Raw genomic sequence first — 14,462 nt, forward strand, 5'->3', positions numbered from 1 at the left:
CAAAACATTTGTGGCTAGAGCATATCTTCCTGAAAAAGTTGTTTAGTTGTTCTGTGAAATGTGTGCAGACAATTATAAGCCCTCAAAATATGTCACACCCTTCATGATGCTATCAGCACTGTCAGAAGAGCAACAGTTCATTAGAATATTTGTCTATCAGCTTTTGGTGACAGTTCAGTGGCCCGCTGCCATCATCCATCTTTGAGCAAATGCCATTCTTAGTAATAAATGTTCCTAATAATGTTAGTCAGCTCCAGGATGGACTACTATAACTCTTTCTTTTGGCTGTTATTAGGAAGTTCAAAAAAAATAGCAACTTAGGGACAAAGCATTGGCATATCTGGGAGCTTAGTGAGCCTCAGAAGGGCATATTAAGCTGATTCTGCATCCTCCTCCTCCTGGGCTCTGAAGGGTCTCAAAATACCAAAGGCTATGTCTGCAGGATCTGTTACTATCATTCATCTGGCTCAGTAGGAACTGAAAAGAGTCCAAAGAGAAATTCATAATGATTATAGGTGACCTATTCTTACTTTTGGCTCTAGAGCTATCTTTCTCAAACAAAAGACACAGCATGCAGCAAGGCTGTGAACCTGAGAGAGAAGTGGTGTTGTGTGTTCGGGAAGTACTGCTTCATTCCAGAGAAATCCTAAAATTGTCACTTCAGGCCTCATGCTCGTTTGTTCATCATCATATTTCCTAGGGAATCTGAAGGGACAAGACCAGAGATATTCGGGCTGCCGTGTGAATAGAGGCAGCCTACAGATTTGCCTTCATCTCTCCTGCTACAATCCCCTCCGAGCTCTTCATTTTAATGTGACCAACTCATACACAGGTTTCTCACCTCATCCAATGTCTCCAAGCTCACTTGAAGTAGCCAGGTACCCTTCTATTTCTCCAACTTTTTCCTCTAAACAAGAGACAACACACTGTGTAGCTTGTCTACAGCTGATTGGCAATCCAGCAATTCAATTAGGGGATGAGCTCTGCCATCTTTCTCTGTAATGAGGTCATTTAAAAGTTCCCTGTCTTCTGCACAACAACTGATTTTAAAAAGGCACTTGCGATAATTTAGTATCTTAGAGACTTAAGAACAATTTGTTTCAAATTGGCCATCAGGTTCAAAAGTTATGAGGGAGAATTGACAGATACGTAGACGGAAAGTATAATTACGTGGCTACTGTTTTATTAGGAAAAGGGCCCAGATATAATAGGCGTGTTTCTTGGCTGCAGTTCATTATTATACTGGGACCAAGATGGAGCAGGTTCATCTTTCTGAGTAGTTCCCATTGCTTTTTCATTTTATGGATGTATAGCATCCCTCTTGATACTAAAAAGACAGAGACTTTTAAAATGCTAATAATTAAACTGGATATTTGAGACTAGGAAATATTCCTAGGTAGGTTTATAGTAAGAATAGAGGCACTTTCCAGTCATAATCCCCAGCTAGAAGATTGCTGTATTTATGCTGCTAATAGAGGCTAACTGTAATAAAAATAACCAAAGATAAGCCACTGGCTGTTAATGGGCCAATAGGAATTACCTGTCTTATCACCAAAGATATTTAATTTGAATCCTGCTTGCCAAGTTTACTCTGTCCTATTTTATTGAGTCAGCATGCAATAAATAGAGAAGACACGTTGCACTCCCATTCCCTTCACTTGCATCCCCGGCACAAGATTCTCATTTTGGCTGGCGCTCCAGCACACTTATTTCATGAAACTCTGTCGTTTGAGCCTGCCCTTTCTGATCAGTCAGCCAGGAGTAAAACCAACGCTGAGAATCTATTGTAAAGGGCAAAGAAATCTATGCAGGCCTCACTTCTACAATTCAGTACATCTTGCCTGAAGCTTTGCACACAGCAGGGTGCCTCGCAATGATGAAAGAACTGCCAATGTAAAAATAGTTTCTTCCTAACCAAGTCCCGTGTTATGTTTTGTGAGCGAGCTCACCTACACAAGCCCAAGTTAATGCTGAAGCTTTCAAGAGATGTTCTCCAATGATTAGTTCTGCTGGGAAGCAGATGTTAATATCTTTAAATTGGATGTAAATTTACTTCTGGTATTTACATAATGTTATTCAAAACCATTAGCAACCTTGTTACCTCATGCAGTAGAGTACTATACCAGAAATACTTACTGTTTGCTACAGTCTGGTTTATTGTGCAAAATGTTCCTTAAAATGGGAAGAATAAACTGATTGTAAGCATCTCTGAAGTATCTCTGGAATATGTAAATGTAGCATACATAGGAAAAATTTTCTCTGGCGGTTTTTGCAATTAATTCCGAGAGACTTCATAACTCAGCGTTTACACAGCATACTTGTAGCTTCCTGAATATTTAGATGTCTAACTGAAAGCATGTATATTTAGACATTTCTGGTCCCTTACTGCAACCTGTCACTTTGGTCAGATACCTGACCTGTGAATTCATATCTTCTTCCTGCAATGTTTTGTTACTTAAAGGCTACTGTTCAACATAAAGAGCCCCGTTAGTATGTGAGAATATAGCTAAACACTACTTTGATAGCAGTTTCCAAACATAAAGGAAAACATTTACTTTTCAAACATCTGCCAGAAATTGCATATCCCCAAAGCTGATAGAAGCCTTCAAGTAGGATTTAGCAGCAAAAAAAGGGTGCTGCTGGTTGTCTTGTTGGTTCTCCCCGTGGGTTGATGAAAGCACATCAGAAGTGCTTCTGGGCCAATCCTGCAGAAAGGAAAACACTTTTTAAGATTCAAGGCGTTTATGTGAATTGGAAGCTTTGTATGCTATTTTATTTGTTCCTCTCTTTTTTTTATTTCTGACAAAGACCCATTCTTTCATTTCCTTCCTTCCGGATCTGTTCCTAACGTGAGGGTAGAAGCAGAGAGCAGAAAACGTCGGTGTGACGATTCCAATGCTTTGAGAAGAGATAGGCTCACCTGCCTATTAATGACATGCCCTGTGACTTTTGCGTGGAGTACGTAAAAAAAGAGGGGTTATTTCTGCTTCCAGGACCCTCCAAAATAATGCTCATGGAAGCCCCCCTGCCTAGCATCGTGAGAGAAGCTAACCGTGAGGCCAACAGCACTCGACTCTCCTTTTGCCTCTTTTCTGTCCCTTTCTGCTCTCTTTTGCTTTCTGGAATATCATTATCAATACTCTACAGATACAATTTACAATGTTGGCCTACAGACAAGAAGCACTGCTTGAATTAATCTCAAAATAATATTAGAAAACAAATCTCAGTCATTGACAAAAAAAACTTTGGCTGAGAAGATTGCACGCAATTACTGCAATTAATTTCTCATTTAGGCCTCTGAAGGGGGAAATCAACTAAAAAGAAGACATAGAGCACACTTTTCATTCAAAATGCTCTGGTCTACTGGAAGAAAAATTATTCAAATCAGTGAGAAACGCAGGCCTTTGCCACATGAAGTGTATGTTCAGACAAATGTTGGGTATGAATAAAAGAGATTTCTAAGGCTGCCTCATGCATTGTTGAAAGTGCTGATGACCGATGATGGACTCCTCCTCCTCTTCCAAGGGTGTCAACTTAGGACACCTGTTACCTAAGTGCATCTGCATATGTTAAAGGTATTCGAGGACAGCTCTAACAAGCTTGCTTGACATTTTGAAAAGCTCTTTTTTTTCCCCAAAGGCATTTGAGGAACTGACATCTTTTGTTCCAAAGGGATGTTCGCCCTCCCTCCCCTTTTCTTCTCCTCCTTCCTTTTCGCTTCCCTTTGCAATCACCTCAGGTTCAGCAAATGCCTGAAGAATGGCCTGGTGTGTGTCAGGTTTCCACATTAATTAGTACAGATTCTCTCTGAACTGGCTGCGATAGATCATTCTGCCAGCTTCATGTCTGCGGTACATGAAAATTGGCATAGGTAGACATAACACACAGTATGTGAAATGCAGTTATTTACTCTCAGTCATCTTTTCTGATTACCTTCGGTTTTTCAAGGTCACAAAATATATTTGCTTCTTGCTGAGGATAATTTCCGCAGCCTTTATTTAATCATTCCAAAGGATTTCTCTCATCCTCTTGTAATGCTCGTAGTTTACTCAGGGCTTCATGTAGGTAGGAGATACGGAAACGAGTCTCTACAAGCTCCAGAAATGTAGTAATTTCAAGGAATAAGAGACAGCTTTTCTTGACATGGAGGAAACAGGTCATATTTTGGATTTGTTGTGTTGCTCTTCATTCAACATGAGATGCACGGTGAGATGGGACGGGGCACTGGGACAGCCACTAGCCAGGCACCCTGGACACGGATTAAATATAGCCCTACAGAACCACCTTTAGGCTGTTTTTGTCATCATTTTTATAAGCAGTGATTAAAATCCTGTGCCATCCCCTCCCAGACATTTCTGTGCTGAGCAGTGCCCAATGATTTGCCAGCCTTCGGAGTTTTTTTTGCTCAAAGTCAGCTTCTGCTGATGCTGCTGTAACAGGAGTTGATTCTGACTTGGTTAAATTCAACGTTGTGGCATGATATTTGAATATTTATCAAGCTGTGGAGAGTTAATGCAGGATGGCATTAATTAGCCTTTCTGCCTGTCTCGTTCTTTTTTTAGATGTCATTCTTAGTTTAATAAATTAGTTTCTGGAAGTGAAGTAGAATGGATTCCAGGTTCCATGGGTGATTTGCTTCCCGCTGCAGCCAAGATGAACGTAGTATTAAGAAAGCACAGGGTGTCAGCTGTGAAGCAACACTGAAGAACATGGCAACTTTTTTCCCCTGACATCCAGGAAATTCCCAAGAAAGTATCTGTTAGCAAATCGACATGCTTTCCTCCCAGCTTTAATGATTGTACTGTTGGTTATACAGACTCCTAATCAAACTGCACAGAGCTAGCTTTCCTTGTTCTTCATAGGCAACTCATATTGTTATTTTAAATTCCATCACAGCTTCATTAGCTCAGCTTTCAGTGGCGGTTTCTGTTTGCAAGTGTTTTTCTCCGTGACTTGTGTAAAACCCACAGCTATGTTCCGCTGTTGGCGGGGGGGTCTCAGCCTAGTACGAGTAACAGCCTTTTACGCCAGCTACATTTCTGGCCTCTAAACTTCAAAATGTCTAGTCATATAAATATCATTTCATTTCTTCATATGTCTGTGCCCAGCAATACCTCCTGAGGATCAGTGCACGGCCAATACTGGAAGAGGAAATTGGTAGTAAGATTCATTTTCTAAAATAATGTCACATTTTCTTCACAATTCAACCAGGGTGCCGTGATCACTCAAGGCAGCACAGAAAACAAATACTTCCTTTGGGTTTTAACTCACGAGGTATTGCTGTTCTCAAGCAGATGTTCTAAAAATGTTCTAAAAACTGTTTGGAGACATCTCCACTTATTTTATTTTTGTTATCCCCAGGAAGCAGAACCTCTCTACGCCCAGATCAACAGACCTAAGAAATAGCATTGTTACAGGCTTGTGGTGCTCCAAGACTCAAACGAAACCCAACAACCTGGCAGGCCTTTGGCTTTCGTGCTTTTTTCCGATTGATTTTGTCTGACAAGGAGAGATGATTGCCCTCCTGGACTGGCTCTACGAGTGTTCCTGATGATTTTTTTGGCAACCGATGGCAGATCCCTATGGCAGCACAAAATAAAAACTCCCTGCTTATCATACCATGAGTCCAGCCCCGTCCCCACAGGTCGTGGGTATCCAGACTAGGAAATCTTGCTCCTCCGTCGTCTTTGTTATCTTCTGTATGCCACATATAAATAATGAGCATCTGAGATTTATTGAGTATTAGACATTCTTTTTCTTTTGAGCAAAAAGCAGAGTCTGTATGTAGCAGTGGCATTATCATTCAACAGCCTTTTGGGCACAAGTCAGCACTTTTTATGTCATGGTGACATGTTTTTCATCATCATTTACATCAGGCTCATCCTGACTTTTTTTTTTCCCCCCTGTGTAGACATATTTAAACAACAACAAAAAAAATACTGTGTCATATTTTTTTTTTGTCTTTCTTATCGAGTAGTTTTGTACGAGTGACAGATCTAACAGCAAAACACCTCCTGCAGAAATGATTCCTAACTTGAAACCACAGAATAAAACTCGGTTGTTTATCCATCCTGACTGAAAATGTTGCCAAATGGACCTTTAAGTTGTAGCGCATCATGAGGAAGAAATGCTGCTTTCTGTTTGAATGCTCATGTTGTGGGTAGAGAAAGGACATCGAGTCCCACTGAGGAAAGACAAAAGAGTCAGTATTTCCTAGGAAACTCTAAACAAAGTGCAGAAAAGGAATATTTTTATTTCTTCAGTATCTTGCTGCTGTAATGCTATGCAGACAAGTGTTTTCTTCTCTGTGTGCCATTTTTGATGAAAAAAAAAAAATCATTTGCCAAATAATACTGGTATGATTCTGGTTTAGGAATTTGGATGAAGCGGACTTTACAAATGGGACAAGAATGGCATGGATTTTGGAATAACAAACTGCTTCTGTGATCAAATTGTTCATCTTTATCACTTTTTGTACATCAGAAAAATCAAATGGGATTTTTATTTTATAACTTGAAAAAAATCTTACTGTTAAACTCTTTAAATGTTTAAGGGGAAATGGCTTTAAGGAGTTCGAATGAAAATTGCCAGGTTTTTTGTAAATATAAATGTTATGAAAATTCTTTTACTAATGCCATTACACAGTAGAGAAGGTAGCAAGTTGCAGTGCTTGGGAGGTGTGGCAAACCCAATTTGTGGTTCTCACATCGCATAGGTTTTTTCACATGCTTACGGTAATGGGCTGAAGCTCAAGTGCATTTGCCAAAAGCAGTCAGCTTGTCAGCGACTAGCGAAATTAATGGGAACACATGATTTTATGATCTAGCGATATCACACGGACATACTCCACTTACAAGAAATCACATTTCATTGACATTCCTTTGAACCTCTGCATAGAAGTCATCAAACTGTTTACACACAGAGCAAAAGAATTTAAAACTTCCTTTTTTTACATTTATGAAGCAAAAGTGCAGTGTTTGGGTTCATATGTTTAGCACATGATTTTCATAAAGAATCTATATATTTTTGCCCTACAGAGAATTGTTATACAGGTCAAATGTGTTTTCCTGATGTTCCTATGCAGTTACAGTATATTGAATTTAGTGGTTTAACACTAAAAAGAAAAAGAAGAAAAAAGGAAAAAAAAAAAGAAAAAATAGAAAAAGGAAAAAAGGTTAAAGAAATCAAATGATTAATCAGTTTTTAGGGTTATTGTGCAGATTTTGTTTTTAAATTGACACATTAGGATTTACATTTTTGTCATTATTAAAATAGGCCTGGAATTATAAATATTTTAGTTTCTTTCCTCTCTATTATAAGCTGAAAATGGTTTAGAAGACAGAATAACTGGGGTGGCGATTGTTGATATGTACAACCAAATCTCACAACATGATTCCAGTCTCTTATTTTGAATTAGAGAAATTAGAGAAATGTGCGTTACAGAATATATGTGAATGAAAAATTAGCTGTGAATAGACCTAATGAACCTGCAGAGAAGAGAACTTTTATCCCCATTCACGGTCATTTGATGCTTATTCCTTGGTCATGTGCAAACAGCTTTGTAGCAAATCTTATTTTCCCATCAGAAGAAAGATCAAGTTTTCTAACTGAAGAAGATGAAGATAAATTAAAACTTGGCGGATTGAGTGTTTCAGGATTAAAAGCAGAGGTAAAAGCGTTTCTGAAGGACATTTCTTTAAGAATATTTTCCTAATTTGCACAGTGGTGCTACTTTCTTCCTTAATGGCTCTTTTGGGTTTTGTCCTACATACGGAACGACGAAGACAATTTTGGTTCATCGTGGACATTTGAGGTTTAGTATCGTCAGTGCATTTCCAGTTATGGGGTAAAATATTGAAAGAAAAAGAAGAGATTTATGTCTCAGAGGATCCATTGACATCATATTTGTAGGAAGCAGATCATTTACGAATAGCTGCTGAGGGAATAAGGCTGGAATTTTAGTGTCTCATGAGAGACAGCTGGACCATCACCGTGGACCTTTGTCTTACCTTTACCAACGCTCATAAATAAAAACAAATTCTGAATTGTCTTGTCATATGATTGGATTGTCCTTGTCATGGTTGAGATGCTGAGTTGAGAGGACTGGAAGGCCTCTGCACTGTACCAGTATTGTAGATAACTAAAATATCCAGCTTGTGCGATTGTTTAATCCCTCATCCTTCACTAACACTAAATTCGTCACTTTAAATTTAAAAACCAGGGAATCCCACCAGCCATCCTGTTATCATCCCCTGTAGGTTCTTGATCTTTACCTGTCATGAAAAGATATTTTGATAGATCGTAGTCATCCAAGTGTCTGATGAAACCTTTCATCTAATAACGTACTGGGCACCTTCTTTGCAAAAATGTTTACTCTGTGGTTTTCATTTATTTTTATTTCTGCATTCTGACACATATTTTTTTAATAAAGATGAGAAAGAGAAAATGACTGTTGCAGTACATTTCTAAACCTACTTTAACTTTACCTCAGATAATGACCATTTGTTAACATATATGGACACGTTATTTTTAACTTTATGTATGATGCATTCAGCAACAACAAAAAAAACCAACAAATTTTTAGAAATTTTCCATTAATTTCTGTAACACACCATGTAATACTGTTATGAATAAAAACATTAAAAAAGGCGTCATTTCAGTAAGTTTGTTTCATAGCTTTTGCTCTTCTGTGATAATTCTGCCATTCTTACAGTGCAGCGTTGGTGTCTGCCGTGGCCAGTATTTATGACAGTGGAAATATCTGGGAAAGGAGAAAAAAAAGTGCCTCGATTTGGGGAGTACCTAATCTTAAACACTCTTAAGTGTTGCTTATCTTGCAAATACTTAACTTGCTGCTTTTTCTTGCTGCCTACCTTTTTTGGCCTCTTTTCAGGTGTTTTAGGATGAACATCCCAAGCCGGTAGATATTTTAGTCACATCCTGTAAAATCGCATGTTCCTGGGACAGACCACACTGCAATACTACCAAAGCTGGAGTACCTTTGGGACATGAGAAGCTGTAATTCATTTTGCTCACATTTTCTTCTTCAAGTAAGACTTAAAAAATGTGCATTTAAACATGACAATTTTGAAAGTAAGAAACACCAGAACTTTCCAGTAATATGCACAGAATTGAGAACAAAGCCTTGATCCAGTAAAACATATTAATGATACCACCTTCTATTTCAGTGGAACCTTTCGACTGGTTGAGGCCATGCGTAGGGTAGGCTGAAGTGTTTTGCTGTTGTGAAACTCTTGATGCCATGTGCAAAATAACATTGATATTCAGAGGTACCGAGTACTGGATCTCTCAGTTGAGATAAGGAACAGTACAATTCTTTGTCAAGCGAGTAATGCAAATATGCAAGATGCCACATTGAAATTTAAGGATTAGAAGTACCTGGTTATATACAGGAAGAGAGGGAGGTGTGGATGTGTGCACTTTTATATTTTATGGTACTTCTTTTTGATGTCTCGTCCCTTTCTCATCCACCAGAAGTGTCCAGTAGGTCATGCTGAAACATTCATTGCCTTTGTCAGTGAATATTGTTGAAATACTTGGATCCCACCTAAGAATAAAGGTCATTCTGTTGTGATGAAAACGTGCTGGCATTAATGTCATTTTGACTTTGTATGTAGGAAACTGTATTCAGATGTCCTTGGAAAGAGAAACGTGATCTTTGGTTTTCAGCAAGCTACAAAATGTCAGCTTAGAGTGAAATAAGACACAGCTAAACATGGTTTTAAAATTAATGCATTTTTACAACGTAGGCCAATCTAGTCTTGTTGATATTCGTATGGTACCCTGCAGTCAAGTTGGTTTATGTTGAAAAATCAGAAAAATTGGCTCATGTTTTACTGTTGTTATGCAGACTTGGTTTAAAAATTCAGAATGAGCAGATGTGAGATCTAGTCCAGTGATGGTGAAGAATCTCAAAGTAGAAGGACCTGGCTGCATGTTGGCATTGTTCAGAAGGGGAAAAAAATCTGATTCTTACTGTGCTGTGTGAATGTACTGTATTACATTAAGATTACTGTAACTTAAGTGCACTAGGAGTCTCTAGGTTGTGTATGAGAGTATCCAGCTCAAACATGACTAGTTCAAGAAATGGGCCCATTTAACTAATGCTAATTAAGGCCATGATCTCCTGCAGTAATGGGAATTTATTTAGCGAACGGTTTGCAGAATCAACCTGCGGTTTTACAGAAGTGAAGACTCTGACAGATCTCTCTTTTCCATGTCAGTGACTTCTGGCAAAGCAATTGATTGTATAGACAGGGAATATGCAATTTTAACTCACGTTGGATTAAAGGCAATGTTTTCTGTACTCTAATCGCTATGCAGTGACAGTTGCTGCAACAGATAAGCTAACCTCTTTCTTCCTTTTTCTAGGATGTGATATGTATTTCCATGCACCGTTTCCTTTTTTCTTTCTTTGCGTTCTGAAGAACTCCTGTCCTGTCAGGTTCATATTTATTAGTTTTCTGGCAAATACTGTTCTCAATCAGAAGAATATCATTTCAAAGAAACGAAAGGGGACATCTGTTGGAAATTTTCTACAGAGGTTTGAATCCATTGTCTACAGTTGTCTCTAAGCCAACATGGAAGGCACACAATGGTGAAAGAACAAAGTGAAGTCCATATGGCAACCAGCAAATGGAGGTTTTGGGTGAATGTGTCAGCCTGGATCGTCTACAGAAGCATTTATACTAACACTGTTGCTATCACTGTCCTTACTGCTGCATGCACTACTGGCTTCTGGTTCTGCTCCTGTATGTGAAATCGGTGGGACTCACCCCTTCTTCCACAGTTGGTCTTCTCATACCGATTTGCTTTTTAGGATCAGCCCCATTAAAAGCTTCTTTTTTTTTTTTTTTTTAAATACCTAAGGTAAAGCAAAGAGCTGGCATGGGTAAGGGAAAAGGGTATTTCTTTTCTTACTCTACTTGCTGTCTGAAAGTGTGGGGAAACTGAATTATACGTTTCAGCATGACAGTGAGGAATATGGGGAGATACCCTGATAGGATTTCCTGAGTACCTGTAACATTGCCTGTCTCTTTCTAAAATTATCCTACTGGAGGCAGGAAATATCAGGTCTATTAGTGAAACGACTCTCCAGCTAATAGTTTTTAGAGCTTTAAATAGTCTTATCTCAATGGATGTGTTTGCCCTGTGGCTCATCTATCACCCCTAAAATGTTTTATCAGCACCTGAAAAATCTCAATAAGAAGAATAGCCTCAGATGTTCCCCATTCAAGGGGCTTTCAGATACAGAATGTATTTCTTAAAAAAGGTCTTTTAAGATCTGATATTATTTGCTGGCTTTTCAACCCCATTTCGTAGCTCCCACAGCACCACTTCTATAAATTCTCCTCACCAGCAAAGAAAGGAAATCACAATAGATTAAAAGAAAACCAGGTTAACGGGCAGCAAATCAATGTCCATTCAGCCTCAGACATTTGTGAAAATAAAGGATTATGAAGAATTATTGCCAGGTACTAGCTGCGTGAAGACCTTTTGTGGCATCTTTGTCTTCTTTAACAGGTAGTTATTAGAGGTCTAAGAAAAGCTCTCAGTGTCAGAATCCAGTTGTATTGGAAATAAGCAGAAGTTAAAATGCTGTAAGATGTTGCGGGTTTTGTACATTTTGTACTATTTGACATATTCAGAGTATGAGTCTTGTTTTTTCTTTAAAAAATGCTGTTTCTAGTTTAAAAATGAGTTTGTGTGTATGTTATCTTGAGGTCTAATGGAGAGGAAATGGAGACAAGGGATGGGCAATGGTGGGTTTTTCTTTCTTTGTCTAGTTATTACTGCAGCTCCTTCTTACCATCTTCACGGGACCTTAGAATCAGAGCTTTCAGAGTCGGTGAACCTGTGCCCAATTTGGACTGAGTCACTATAAAGCATTGCTTTTAGTGACTCAAAAGCCAGAAAAGAATTAAGCTCAAAAAGGTAAGTTTTTTTGTGTCCAGGACCTTTCAGAGCCCAGCCTCACCACCACAAAATAGCTATATTAGTAACAAAAATGGTGATACAACAGAGTCAGTTGAGCTAACATCTGAAAACATTCCTTAGAGTTTCTTACTTGTAAATTTTTACCATGTATTTGCCACCTTCTGTTCTTCACTATTAAAATCGGTGGGTGAGCCTCCTCTTACCTTTGAGTGAGCCAGTTCTGTTCTTCTGCAGAAGGGAATGTGTTACGAGTTATGAAGCAGGGAATGAAAAGATTGTCCGAGAGAAGAAGAAAAAGAAACTCTTTTTGAAAAGTGAACTAACAATACCATAAACAGCTGCTGCCTGGCTCCAATCTAACCTTTCCCTGGGAGAACTTTTCATCTCTGATGTGTTTCGCAGTTTTTCTTTGGACAGGAAACTGCCATTTAAAAAAAAAATCATGTTTGGTGAAACTGTATAGGTTTTATTTACAGGGAGCAAGGGGTCACAAACTTACATTGGTGTTATGAACTCTGCAAAGGATGCGCTGCACTTGGAAGCTCGGTGGACGCTTCCTGAGGGTTCATTTTCAACTGTGATGAAACCCACGCTCAGTGACTTAAGGTGTTGTTAGCGCTAAGTGCTTTGGGACTTAAAAGGAGCTCAGCAGACAGCCACGGCTATTACAGTCAGCAGCAAAGAAGGAACAAGACTAGGGTAAGAGTTCATGGGTGGTGTTGCGAGGTGACATTCCCACTGGTCCATGGACCCGCTAAGCCCCAGACTGCAAGGAAGCAGAAAATGAGCTGTCGTTGTTGTCGTAAATTTTATGTGTTAGACCTGCCTCTAATTAAACCAGATTATAAGTTATGTGGAAAACCTGATTTTCCTTTTCAATTCTCTCTGAAAAGTATGTTAATATGTAGGAAATTTTGTCTCTTGGGTCCCTGCTCCTGTTTTAACCGGACTTCTTTCTGCTAATTCAGGACGAGGCACATTCACCACTAAGATGTGTGTGGTGAGAGGCAGCAAAAGAGAGACAAGCAGCAAAGAGGAGTAGGTTGCCTTGAGATCTTTACACACCAGGATGGCTGTCATGGTTTGCAGTTAAATCTACAGGTGCTCTGTGCTTACGGTCTTCGCTTCTCTTTTGCTGCTGTTGAAATATTGGATGTGTACTGCATTTCCCAGCCAGCAAAGGTCCCGTGTATGGAGAGGTCTTTTCTGTAAGTGGGATTTTTGTCATGGACAAATGATTAACAGCGAAATCAATCGTGTCAAAGATTGAGCAAGCTGTATCACATAGGCACATCTTAGGTCCAGTCTGGGGCAAAGTCATTTGAAACAAAAAAATAAGGCAAAAAAGCAAACAAAAAGCTTTGCAAAGCCTAAGCCAGCTTTCCTAACAGTTTGTCCTCCACTTCTAGAGGGCATTTAGTTAATCACTGACTCTGCGCTCAGTAACTTGAGGCTAAAAGACTGGCCGCCTGAAATACAATCTTTTTATTCGGAGCAGATTCCTACAAGGATTCAGTTAATGTGCTTCTCTGTATGAAATTGTTATCGCCAAGCTGCCAAACTAGAAAGGTGCAGCAGCCAATTGCTCATTTTGTAGAGACATGGCTCCCCTGTCAGAATAACGTCGTTTGTAAGGTGGCACATCAAGAGGTATAGCACTGGGCCAGCTCGTGACGCTGAGGTTGTGAGGTTTGTTTCATATTCGTGAACATGGTTAATTTTATTTATAGCACCTATCATTCCCATAACAAACAAATTAAAAATGTATTTATTCTTTGTATTACTGAAACACTGGGAAACTTATTGCAGGGTGAGAGTCTGTGCTGCTAAAAGCCATAGTTGCACACAGAGTGAGACTGCGTCTCTTCAAAGAACCTCTGCTTGTCCAGCAAGAGGAAGGGTGGGAAAACGCAGTGATATTCACAATTTTGTACAGGGAAACACAGATTCAGAGAACTTTTCTCCCTCTAAGATGCTTGTTGTAGGTTAAGACTAATTGGGAAGATTAAGGGAAAGACTGTTCTGTCTCAGGAATCAAAAAGCCGTACCTGATTAAGAAGCAGTGGGATATGAGGGCTGCCTCAATAGGCAACCAAAGAAAAATTCTGCATGGGTTTGAAGATCCTGATCTGCCTTCGAAAGCCTAACTGACCTGATGGGAATCAGCCCTTGGTAAGTTCTCTGCCCTGCTTAGAACCATTTAAGAGAGAAAATGACTCAAGGTAGTAGCTAAAAAACACCAAGACATGTAATTTGGTACCTTGACACGTCTTGCTTCCATAGGCTCAAGACTTTGGGTACGTGGAGCAGAGGATCTCTATGGAAGGGCCCAGCCAGGGCTGGGGCTTTTGTCTTCCCCTGCAGCATGAGCCCGAGCCCCGGTGAGAGACGGCAAAGGGCACTCGCAGGGATGAAGGCTTTCCCTGAGCCGTGAGAATGACTGCTTATGCCTCGTGTCTGGCCTTCCTCTGGAAGACAGACATGAAAAGCAGAAATAAATAAAT

Source organism: Cariama cristata, unplaced genomic scaffold (genome assembly GCF_000690535.1).
Source record: "Cariama cristata isolate BGI_N322 unplaced genomic scaffold, ASM69053v1 scaffold864, whole genome shotgun sequence".
NCBI lineage: Eukaryota > Metazoa > Chordata > Aves > Cariamiformes > Cariamidae > Cariama > Cariama cristata.